Consider the following 12,284-nt stretch of genomic DNA (forward strand, 5'->3'; position numbering starts at 1 on the left):
GGTAAATGGGACTTTTTACATAAAAAAAGGGGGGTTGTTATGTATCTTTACAATAAAAAATCGAAAATTTTCCATACAAAATTTTGAGCAAAACAATTGATTTTACGGTTCTTCAATGGGATGATTTCGGGCGACAAAATAATAGAAAACATTGTGATTTAAATGTTTTCAATTACTGTTTCTATTGTTTTACAATAGAAATACAACAGGATTTAGAATACATTATACTCCAACATTACAATAAAATACAATACAATTATTTGCTTTACAAATTATTTTATTTTCAATTTAAGTTTAAAGCAGTTTAAACTTCATTTTAACTCATTTTACCTCTCTTTGCTGTCGGGACTTCCGAACCGAACTTTCTTCCAAAGTTTTATCTGTCAAACTAATTGATGTGTTGTTTAGCGCATCTTCAGGCGAATCCAGCGCACTACTTTCGAAGTTGGGTAAGTTGCCTATATCTGGAGAAAAATCGAACTTCGATATAAAAAGCGTACTAACTTTGTTCCGGATAGACAATACATGTTATAAACCTGTGAAAAATGTAAATTAAAAAAGAATGTTAGTTTTATTAGAAAAAGTACGTCGAGAAGAAAAGAAAAAAATACCTGCATCAGTTCTTATTATATCCCGTTGGTGAGATTGGCCAAGCATCAGTATTTCATCATAAGCTTCATTTCTGTAAAGGAACAAGGATACATGTTACCAGGTATGTCATCAGGTATTATGACGATTATTTTTTTTATTTATTTTTTGTTCGGGATGAACCACTGCGTCCATTATATACATTGAACTTTTGTAGTATAAGATTACGACTACGGGCGATGCCAGAGTAAACGCGACGTGCGATGCGACGCGACGCGACAGTGCAATTTGACAGCCTGTTGATAATGATTGTTATTCTTTTAAGTGAGTCGCGTCGCGTCGCATCGCACGTCGCGTCTACTCTGGCGGGCACCTACCGGTGGTGAGTATAAGCCGTTTGCCAGCCCAGTATCATTACTTGACACTTTACCGGTCGCTACTAAACGCGCTAGGTGACCAAATTTGGCAGCGCGATAACACCGCGATAACACCAAAAAGTTTGACTAATCTAAAATGACAGCACGGCGAGTGTGATCAAAACACTCGCGCTCAGGCCCAGTAATGATGCTCTAACGCGTTCTAACACTTTATATCCTTACCACGGTACAAAAGCCATAGTGATCCACCGTTGCCCAGCACCAAAAACTGTAATGAAAAAGACACTTTCTGCACCATACAGTTTTATTATTTTCATCTCTTCACTAATTATAAACAAAACTGTACACGCTCAAATGAATCCAGTCATTCTCCGAGTAAAATGATAAGCAAAAGTTTTTGTTCCCTTTAATTTTTTTGAACTCCAATTTTTATTGCATTATGTTATGTTAATGTAAGTACAATAAAGATCTTTTACAACCGTCAACATTTTACAATAAGCGTACAATAGTTTATATTGTTTACCACACAATCTATTGTATTTCAATGGGTTATGTCGTTCAAGTTACTGTAAATTTTTATCCGGGATACGAAACAGCGATTTTTGATAAAGTCGTTTTTACGCGGTTTTAGTGATTTACGCGTTTTTGACCTACGCAGTACAATCGTTCGCGCAAATATCGACTTCAGTAGATTTTGACCGGTACACCGTTTGTAGCAATTGACGGTTATTTGACTGAGAAATACGGAATTTTATTTAAGCGTATATCCTACATTAGGGGCAATTAAGGGACATTCGATACATGTACTGTTGTGGGCCGTATACTTATTACGGTGCATTTTTCTGTGTTTTTCGAAACCCCCTCCCCATGTATTTTTTTCTTACACATTATTTTTATTTATACGGAGAGTAAGAAAATGAAGTACTCCCCCATAAGTGCTTACGTAATAAGTGTACGGTCATGAAACGCTCATGCGGGCTTGTTCATGCTATGTACAGCGTGATATGTTTTTTGGTTTATGTTGTTCAAAATACAACAGCTTGTGCGCTCGAGTGTTAATGGCCCGCTTAAAAGATTTCCGGATATAGATCATTTCAAACCATTCGTGATTTTTAAACATACATTTTAGATATGTAATTAAATGACGCATTTTGGTTAAACAGGAGGAGCTGGACTAAAATCACCAAAATTCGACACATTATTATAATGCCGTACATATTAGCCGTTTTTATAATGAGCTCGGCTTCATTTGCTGTAAAACCCAGAAACCACACCATTTCAGTGGTTTCCCCACATTTTGTCATCAATTCATAATGACAACATTTTGCTGACAACGACAACAATTTTTGTCGCGATAAAATTCGAAGGTGACATGACGAACTTTTTTGTCAATAACCATGACAAATATTCTAATCCGTCTGGTTGTGCAAAACCTTAGTCGTGATGGAAAGCGTCCCACGACAAATATATCGTATCGAAATAAGTATGTGACAAGATTCAAAATGTCCTGTCGGAGCGAGAGACCAGTAGTACGCTGTATCGAGCAACGTTGGTTAGGTTGTGTTGTCCAGTTTGAGGTGACTGTTTTCTCTTTGGTTTTGTCGCATGGTTTTTCTGTATGAAGGTGACAAATCCCAGGCCTGTTCTACACAAAGTTACCACATTAGTTTTGGAATACGAATACTGTAACTTGAAACATTATTGTGATCCTTGTCAATCCGGAAATTGTAATTTTCCTCATCACACTCGTCTTCATGAAACTTTCCAACCATCAGCTTTGCCATCGATTATTGGCAGTACATTCGAAGATGCTGCTTCTACCACTTTGTCTACGACATCACAAGCACTGATGTCATCCCTCAATCTTGCAATTGATAAATTTGGTTGACGATATATTTGCCGTGCAGTTCGAGACAGCTTTTGGGAACAAACGAACAACGTTACCTCGACTGGAGCTTTACTGCCGCTAACCACAAGTCGAACACATCTGTATATGGCGTCCATATACAGATGTGCTCGACTTGCGGTTAGCGGCATTATATGCAACTGTGATTCTTGCTCGTGACAAAACCGATAGATCAACCATTCTTCGAAGTACGGGCATGGGTAGATTTCAATGTCGTACCAGCATGGCTTAAAGCATCTCGCTGAAAGATCCTCGTTGCTAATCTTCTTCTTCTTCTTCTTATTGGCATTACATTCCCACACTGGGACAGAGCCGCCTCGCAGATTAGTGTTCATTAAGCACTTCCACAGTTATTAACTGCGAGGTTTCTAAGCCAGGTTACCATTTTTGCATTCGTGTATCATGAGGGTAGCACGATGATACTTTTATGCCCAGGGAAGTCGAGACAATTTCCAATCCGAAAATTGCCTAGCCGGCACCGGGAATCGAACCCAGCCACCCTCAGCATGGTCTTGCTTTGTAGCCGCGCGTCTTACCGCACGGCTAAGAAGGGCCCGAATCTTTACATACTGGGTAGAAATCGGACTTACACACTAACCCAGTACACGTGCATTGTAGTTGCCAAACTACCACACGGAAGTGTACTGGAGTGTCGGACTCGACCATACCGGTAATACCGACTAAACTCCCTTGGGCTCCACCATCGTTTCCCCCAGGAACTACCTCGCAGTACTACTTCTGGGGGGATGGCAGTACTAAGCGTACTCGCTCATTATCGCTCACACAGGCACTCGTCCTATGCGAGACTGACTTGGGTGCTCGCACACCATTCACTCCATTTGAGTCTTACTTAGATGCTCTCCCGGGCGCTCCGCTGCCATGCCTCGAGGTGTCAATAGCGGTAACTGCCTGGGCCTACAGATATTACGCTACGACACTCCTGCCTCAGCACGAGCAGATCAATCACACCACTGCCGAAGCAGACCGCACGCTACCCTGCCGAAGCAGGGACACTCCCCATGCACCACATGTGCACAACTGTAGGTGTGTGGGTACAACCCACTGCTACCCTGCCGCCAAAGCAGCTTCTCCAAAGACCATTCGCTCCATGTGACCCTTTTTCGGGTGCTCACTCTAACACTCCACTGCCATGCCTCGAGGTGTCGATAGGTACCTCGACTCCTACCTCAGCATGTGCAGTCCATACTCAGACTTCTGCTGCGCTTCGAGGTGTCAATAGCGGTAACTGCCTGGGCCTACAGATATTACGCTACGACACTCCTGCCTCAGCACGAGCAGATCAATCACACCACTGCCGAAGCAGACCACACGCTACCCTGCCGAAGCAGGGACACTCCCCATGCACCACATGTGCACAACTGTAGGTGTGTGGGTACAACCCACTGCTACCCTGCCGCCGAAGCAGCTTCTCCAAAGACCATTCGCTCCATGTGACCCTTTTTCGGGTGCTCACTCTAACACTCCACTGCAATGCCTCGAGGTGTCGATGGGTACCTCGACTCCTACCTCAGCATGTGCAGTCCATACTCAGACTTCTGCTGCGCTTCGAGGTGACAATAGCGACGACACGCTATGACACTCCTGACTCAGCACAACCAGATCACTCACTCCCTGCCGAAGCAGCTCACGCGCTACCCTACCGAAGTAGGGACACTCCCCAACTCACTCTAACACTCCACTGCCATGCCACGAGGTGTCGATAGCGGTATGTAGGGACCAATCAACGATACTACGCTACGACACTCTTACCTTAGCATGTGCAGTCCATACTCAGACTTCTGCTGCGCTTCGAGGTGACAATAGCGGTGACGCGCTATGACACTCCTGCCTCAGCACAAACAGATCACTCACTCCCTGCCGAAGCAGCTCACGCGCTACCCTACCGAAGTAGGGACACTCCACATGCCAATTGGCACTCCCTGGGCTTGTGCTTTTGAAGCGGCACGCAGTCGTTTTGATAGAGTCCGCTTACGGGCACTTGTGGTTTTTGGGAGGATTTTAGCAGAGCCCACTGCTAAATCCCACCACGCCCTAGGCAGTTCTCCCTGACTCGCAGACAGCTGGGGAGGGGTCGTCAAGCCCTTGGACATGGTCCATGCTGTCCCTGCTGTCCCTGCTGCCCCTTTCCGACGGCGTTTGAGATATATGATTGGTACTATTCTGGGTATCGAGACGCTGGATGGTATGATCATGCTTTATGCACGCGCTGCCTTGATGTTTTTGTTTTTTGTCCGATATTAAAGAAATGTATATATCTTTGCCAATTAGTATTGATTCATCAGAAAAAATGCAATCCGAAAATTATTGATTAAATCCTAAAAACATAAAAATACCGAATTGGTTCGGTACAGGCGATCCAGAAATTACCGAACAGTACGGTTGTTTTTGACAGATCATCAAAAATCTGGTTACCGAACTGTACGGTATTTTTTGACAGTTCATCAAAATATTCAAGTACCGAACGTTCGGTAATTGTTTGAATTACCGAACAGATTACCGTACGTTCAGCTGTTGAAAGTTCGGTAAAAAATTACCGTATACTGTAAAATATTCTAAGTGTGTAGGTTCGATCTCGATAAATCGGCAGAGCGAACCTCATTCGCTTTGGGTCGGATCTGGTGCGGATCGCGATCCAACCTGAACGAATAACCGAACGTTTTGACAGCTGTTAGAGCGGATCCGGGGCAGAACTAGGTTCGACCCAGCAATAACCGAAAACGACATTAGTGTTCATTAAGCACTTCCACAGTTATTAACTGCGAGGTTTCTAAGCCAGGTTACCATTTTTGCATTCGTATATCATGAGGCTAGCACGATGATACTTTTATGCCCAGGGAAGTCGAGACAATTTCCAATCCGAAAATGGCCTAGACAGCCACCCTAAGCATGGTCTTGCTTTGTAGCCGCGCGTCTTACCGCACGGCTAAGGAGGGCCCCGTTGCTAATAGAGTTGCTGAAATATCATCGTACCTACCTGCAGTCAATTGTAGCTACATTTCATTGCAACAAAACCTAGCAGATATTGTTTCGCGTGGGATCTGCAGAACAAATCTAATACAATACTTTATGGTGGACTGATTCTCTTGGTGCATCGACCATGATATACTAGTTATCAGCCTGGTACCCGTATCTGTTATCAAACTTTCTTGTACTAAACAACAATGACCAACAGCATATCCCTAGAGAGCAGAGAGTGAACGCGATTACTTTTGTAAAAAATTATGAGAATTCCTTTCTTGGTGTGATGCTGGCATGGCACGATATTATTGTAGGGTGCTGTCAATACGATACTCCGCGCGGCGGTTGTAATGTTTCCAAAAGTGCATTTGCACAATATTCCACGCGCCGTTTCCCATTCGAAAGGAACAATCGCACGCTAGGAAACGCCGCAATGTTATCTCCACATAAGAATCCAGTATACGGGCATCAAAAAGCGCGGTGCGTCGTTTCCTCTGGGGAGCACCGCGTGTACTTTTGCGCAAATGCGTTAATATCCCAATCCAACGAAGCTGCTTCGGGTTACTGCTCGTATTCTTCGCTTTCGCTTTCCCAAAAATCGTTCATAATATCGTTTAGTACCTACTTGGCTTGGAAACTGTCTCGACTTCCCTGGGCATAAAAGTATCATCGTGTTAGCCTCATGATATACGAATGAAAAATGTGGAATAACTGTGGAAGTGCTGAATGAACACTAAGCAGCGAGGCGGCAATGTCCCAGTGGGGGATGTAATGGCAAAAAGAAGAAGAAGATTTAATAAGAAGAAGAATCCGCCAGTTAGTTGGCAGTTGCTTGTATCAAGTTCAAAACCCAAACCAATGCTTCGCAATTCAACTCTTATATATTATTTGATGAGCCACGACCACATCGTTCAGCACCATTGTGAACCACAAATGCTATTACCACCGATTTCACGCGGGCGGTTTTGGATCATTCGTGGCGCGAATGCAGCAAGGGAGGTATAACTACTGTCAAATCGGTCAAATCGACGGCCAATGTTTGATGTATGCTCCGTATAAAAGTGGTTGTTTTCTTTCTTTAGAAAACAACCACTTTTATACGGAGCATACATCAAACATTAGAAAACAGATCAACTAGGGTATCTCCCCCATCGAATGCAACTTGTTGCGAGAAAATCGATTAAGAATTACTACATGAAAAAGTGGCTAATGTTTTTCGGTTTTCGTGTGTGCATACACACACACACACACACACACACACACACACACACACACACACACACACACACACACACACACACACACACACACACACACACATACACACACACACACACACACACACACACACACACACACACACACACACACACACACACACATACACACACACACACACACACACACACACACACACACACACACACACACACACACACACACACACACACACACACACACACACACACACACACACACACACACACACACAGACACACACACAGACACACACACACACACACACACACACACACACACACACACACACACACACACACACACACACACACACACACTCACACACACACACACACACACACACACACACACACACACACACACACACACACACACACTCACACACACACACACACACACACACACACTCACACACACACACACACACACACACACACACACACACACACACACACACACATACACACGGACAGAAAGACATTTGTTCAGGTCGACGAGCTGAGTCGATTGGTATATAACATCATGGTTCTCCGAGACTTCTATAAAAAGTTCGATTTTAGAGTGGAATGATAGCCTTTCGGTACAACACGGACAGAAAGACATTTGTTCAGGTCGACGAGCTGAGTCGATTGGTATATAACATCATGGTTCTCCGAGACTTCTATAAAAAGTTCGATTTTAGAGTGGAATGATAGCCTTTCGGTACAACTTTGTTGTACGAGAAAGGCAAAAACCTTCATTAATTGAAAATTTGAGTCATTTCAGGCTGGGATGCCAAATATGTCTAATCACTAGGAATCGAGATTTTGGTCTTCAAACATGACCATTTTGTATGAGAATCAGCGAATGCCGAATGCGAAATTATTTCTGGGGGTGTATTACGAATTATATACTCTATGAACTATATTAAACGAAATATATATAGGGTAACCGTACCCTTAGTGGAGGTAGCACCAATAGTGGAGGTAGTGGGGTTTAAATGATATTTATCATAATTATGCACTTTACGATGGTTTCAGTTGATGCATCGTGCTTCAAATATCCTGTTAAATGCAACTTATCTTGAGATTTCGCTTGAAAAACTATTGAAAACAATGATTTTCCTTAACAAAATTGACTCCCTTGCACCTATAGTGGTGCAACTGTACCAATAGTGGCGAGTCTCATAAGAAACCAATGGATAGCACCACAATGGGAACCAAAATTAATTTCTACCGCCACTAAAGGAACAGTGTACCCATAGTGGTGCAAGCAATATTTGTTAATTATTGATGTTAAATGACATCTATCTCATTTTTGTTAGCAAATTTATTAGTTTATCTATTGAATAAAATATTAAAGCTTTAAATTTCCCATAATTATCAATTTTTAAAAAATATTTTCTTTTGTGGATCTACTAATACCTCCACTATTGGTACCACTACCCTAAACATATATATTTCGTATGAGTTCGATCCTTGGAGTAAACGGCATGCGTTTTCTTTCTCTCCGCCGAAAAGACTTTTTCCGAATTTTTTAAACGTTTTTCGGACTCTGGGCAAACACCACCAATGTTTGACCAATTAGTTAGTAAAGTTCAGAGCCATGTGAGCAGTCCTGTTTCGCAAATTTATCTGTCTATACTATATAAATAAAATGGTATGTGTTCGTATCCGCATTACTCGATAACGGCTGGATGGATTTATTTCATTACTTGAGCAAATATGTTCGTTATCATTTCCGACGGGTTTATATGATATTTCTTCATGCGAAAATCACGATAAAGGTTGAGCAAATTGTAATTGAATTGTAATTGTAATTGTAATTGAGAATCGTATGGAAATTTCGCATTCGTAAATTATGGTTCATCCACTTAGCGGTGTTTGAGCCTTTCTCGTGCATTATAGGTATATACTAAAAAGACTTGAGTGAGATTTCCTTGGCGTTTTTTTTGCATAGAAATCGTATTTTGGCCATAACTGTCGATCCTATTGTTCGATCTGGTAAAATAGCTTCCAATATCTTGGTAGCCAAATGGCGTCAGACGGCGGAACCAAGATCGAAATAGGCGCAGGGATAAAAAAAAGCATGGGCTGCATTTGCGAGTTTAAGAAATATCTGAAAAAACAGGCAGATAAGTGAACGCTAACGTGAAATCTGTGCTGTTATACGCTAGCGAAACATGGTGTGTATCAGTGGAGAACACTCAACTAATAAAAATCTAGCATTTAGGTCATCAAGGAAGAGATGCGCAATGAGGCACCAGTTAATTGATGAGGTCGTTTTTTACGCGAATTTTGAAATTTACGCGGTTTTGCTTTACGTAGAACTTATCCACCGTGTACCAACTACAGTGTTGTGTTAAGAAAACTATTTTGACCTTTTTAGTGGAATATCCTACGGCTTCCAAACAGTCAAATCATAAGTTTTATGTGAAGTGAGCCGGGAATCGGGTCCATAGGCCCAAGTAGTGATTTACCCTATAGCTATTCCGTTGCACCTTGGTGTATGAGAAAGGTAAACATATAGTCAGCCGTGATTTAAATATAGATAATTTCGGACTATGGTGTTTTGTGTGCTGTAAAAGCCGAGTGTTATTCGCTCCGTACCGAAATTAATTCATTGCTGTGAATTGGTTCCAAACTCACCCAACCCAAAGTATTCCAGGAAGATCTGCGATCGACCAACCATGAAGAATTCTGGTAATAGTCCCATAGCTATCGAACAGAGTCATTTTTTTGTGTGTAAACTAGTATATAAACAAACAGAATATAATAACTATATACTAACAATAACTACTTTCTACTTAAATGGTAAAAATCTAGCATTTAGGTCATCAAGGAAGAGATGCGCAATGAGGCACCAGTTAATTGATGAGGTCGTTTTTTACGCGAATTTTGAAATTTACGCGGTTTTGCTTTACGTAGAACTTATCCACCGTGTACCAACTACAGTGTTGTGTTAAGAAAACTATTTTGACCTTTTTAGTGGAATATTTTCACTTGTCATAAGACGAGTTTGTACTATCCCATTTAATTCCACCACTTGTCAAGTGGTGAATTTTTTTCGAATAATTGTTGCTAAATTTCGAGGCATTTTTGTCTCACGATGTATATTAACGATTTCTACAGATTATATTATTTTATAGAACGACGCTTTTATTTGTAAATACAAACAAAGGGGGTTCTATACAATATATACAATATTGTATTTCATAATTAGATTTTCCAAATCAAGCCAAAGTTAATAGAGGCAACCCAGAGAGTTTTCATTATTAGCAATTGCATTTTAGTTCAACCACTTCTGTCGTGGTCACTGTCACTGTCGGTCACTGTCGTGGTCGTGGCCACTTCTTGGCCTTGGTCGCAAAATCTATTTTAGTTTTTACTAGCTGCATTCTTGATATCCTTGGTTTTAATTATGTGCCGTACCTATTCTAACAGTTTTCAATAAATACCAAAACCCACATGCTTCAGAGAAAGAAAAAAAAACAGTATAATTCACCTAGCGGTGATGGTGCCTTTCTCGTTTTTTTCGAGTGAGTAATTTTTCGCACTTTTTGTATTTTGGCCATAACTTCTGAGCCCATAGTCCGATCCGGACAATTTTCAATAGGAAACAATGGGACAGGATTCTGCGTCGAATGAAACTTGTTGCGAGTAAAGCTAAGAGTAAGTGCCTAAAAAGTGAGTGAGAATTTTTCTTGTAGAAAAATATATTTTGGCCATAACTCCGAAGCCCATAGTCCGATTGGGCCAATTTTCAATACGAAACAATGGGACAAGATTTCGCGTCGAATGCAACTTGTTTCGAGCAAATCGGTTAAGGTTAATTATTTAGCGCACACACACGCACACACAGACATCACCTCAATTCGTCGAGCTGAGTCGATCGGTATATAACACTATGGGTCTCTGAGCCTCCTATAAAAAGTTCAGTTTTGGAGCGAACATATAGCCTTTACGTATAGTTTGTATACGAGAAAGGCAAAAATGGCTGTAAAATTTTCTCAGTTACGCGTTATATGGGGGAGGAAGGATGTGCGAAAAATGTTACTTTTTGTTACGAGGGGAAGGGAGGGGGTCAAAAACTCAGATGTTTGCGTTACGTAATTTGAGTACAGTCCCTAATGGAATTTCACCCACCTACGTTTTATAAACAAACACTCTATCTCGTACTTGACTCGACTTAGCACGAGTCAAGTACGAGACACTGAAGACGGCCTTACTGTTAAGGTCGAAATACGTATCTGTCAAAGGTACAATAATGTAGGGGAATTAAATGGAATAGTACAAACTCGTCTTATGACAAATAAATACATTCCACTAAAAGCTTAAAATAATTTTCGTAATAAACTCTCTATGCAGACGCAGCAACAAATGTAGAATGCATATAATTGATCAGATCTCAAAGCTTTCCCCTTACAGCGTTAACTTCATTATGCATCATTCGGCGGATGAGTGTGATACTCACTTCCATGTATAGCGTTTGCACTTATATCACGTTGTTGCCTTTTTCATATGGCATATTGAAGTGGCGGCATAGATATCGGAATGAGCTTTGATTCATTTGTGTCTGAAAACCGACCTTTACTTTTTTTTAAATTACGGTAAAGCATCTTTATACATGTATTGCTTACAGTATTGGTAAATCTTAAAGGCATTTTATTTTGTTTAGTTCTAGACTCAGTTATTAAAGTGAAGTTTGATTTGGCATAAAATGTTGACAAACCGTAAAGTTCAGAATTGCCACAAGAAGGGTTAGTCCGTCTTCTTTGCCTCTTACTTGATTCGACTGATTCGAGTTTTGTACAAGACAAGGACGTCTTAATGTTACGGTTGCAATACGTAACTGTGTAGTTTCAAAAAGGTGGAATCAAATAGTATATCTCATATTGTGAAGTGAAGAGTGAGTGAAGTTCTTCTAAACAAGCCCTTAACATAATTATCTACTTTAATTACAAAGTTTCCGAGCCATAGTAAAAAGATAAGCGAACACAACCAAGGATCGTGCTTGCAACTTGGTGTCTGTCCCAAGATTTTTCCGGTTTGTATTCTTGAAAACTGCCTTTCTGCAAGCATAAACATAATTCATTGTTTCTTAGAAATTTCATTTGTGGTTTCAAATTCACAATATGTGGTTTTCCCACAAATCAATGTGGAATGTGAATCTAACAAATTTATAGTGTTTTGTCA

At 41.0% G+C, this 12,284-nt stretch overlaps 1 long non-coding RNA gene across 1 annotated transcript; it reads right to left on the reverse strand.

Moving 5' to 3' along the window:
- Positions 1-268: 268 nt before the first annotated feature.
- LOC134207986 (uncharacterized) lies at positions 269-1,061 on the reverse strand. Its single transcript, XR_009978453.1, has 3 exons — positions 962-1,061; positions 612-818; positions 269-536 (listed from the first exon to the last, which is right to left on the reverse strand). It is a non-coding gene; the product is annotated as an uncharacterized LOC134207986 (long non-coding RNA).
- Positions 1,062-12,284: the final 11,223 nt, after the last annotated feature.

This window comes from Armigeres subalbatus, chromosome 1 (genome assembly GCF_024139115.2).
Source record: "Armigeres subalbatus isolate Guangzhou_Male chromosome 1, GZ_Asu_2, whole genome shotgun sequence".
Classification (NCBI taxonomy): domain Eukaryota; kingdom Metazoa; phylum Arthropoda; class Insecta; order Diptera; family Culicidae; genus Armigeres; species Armigeres subalbatus.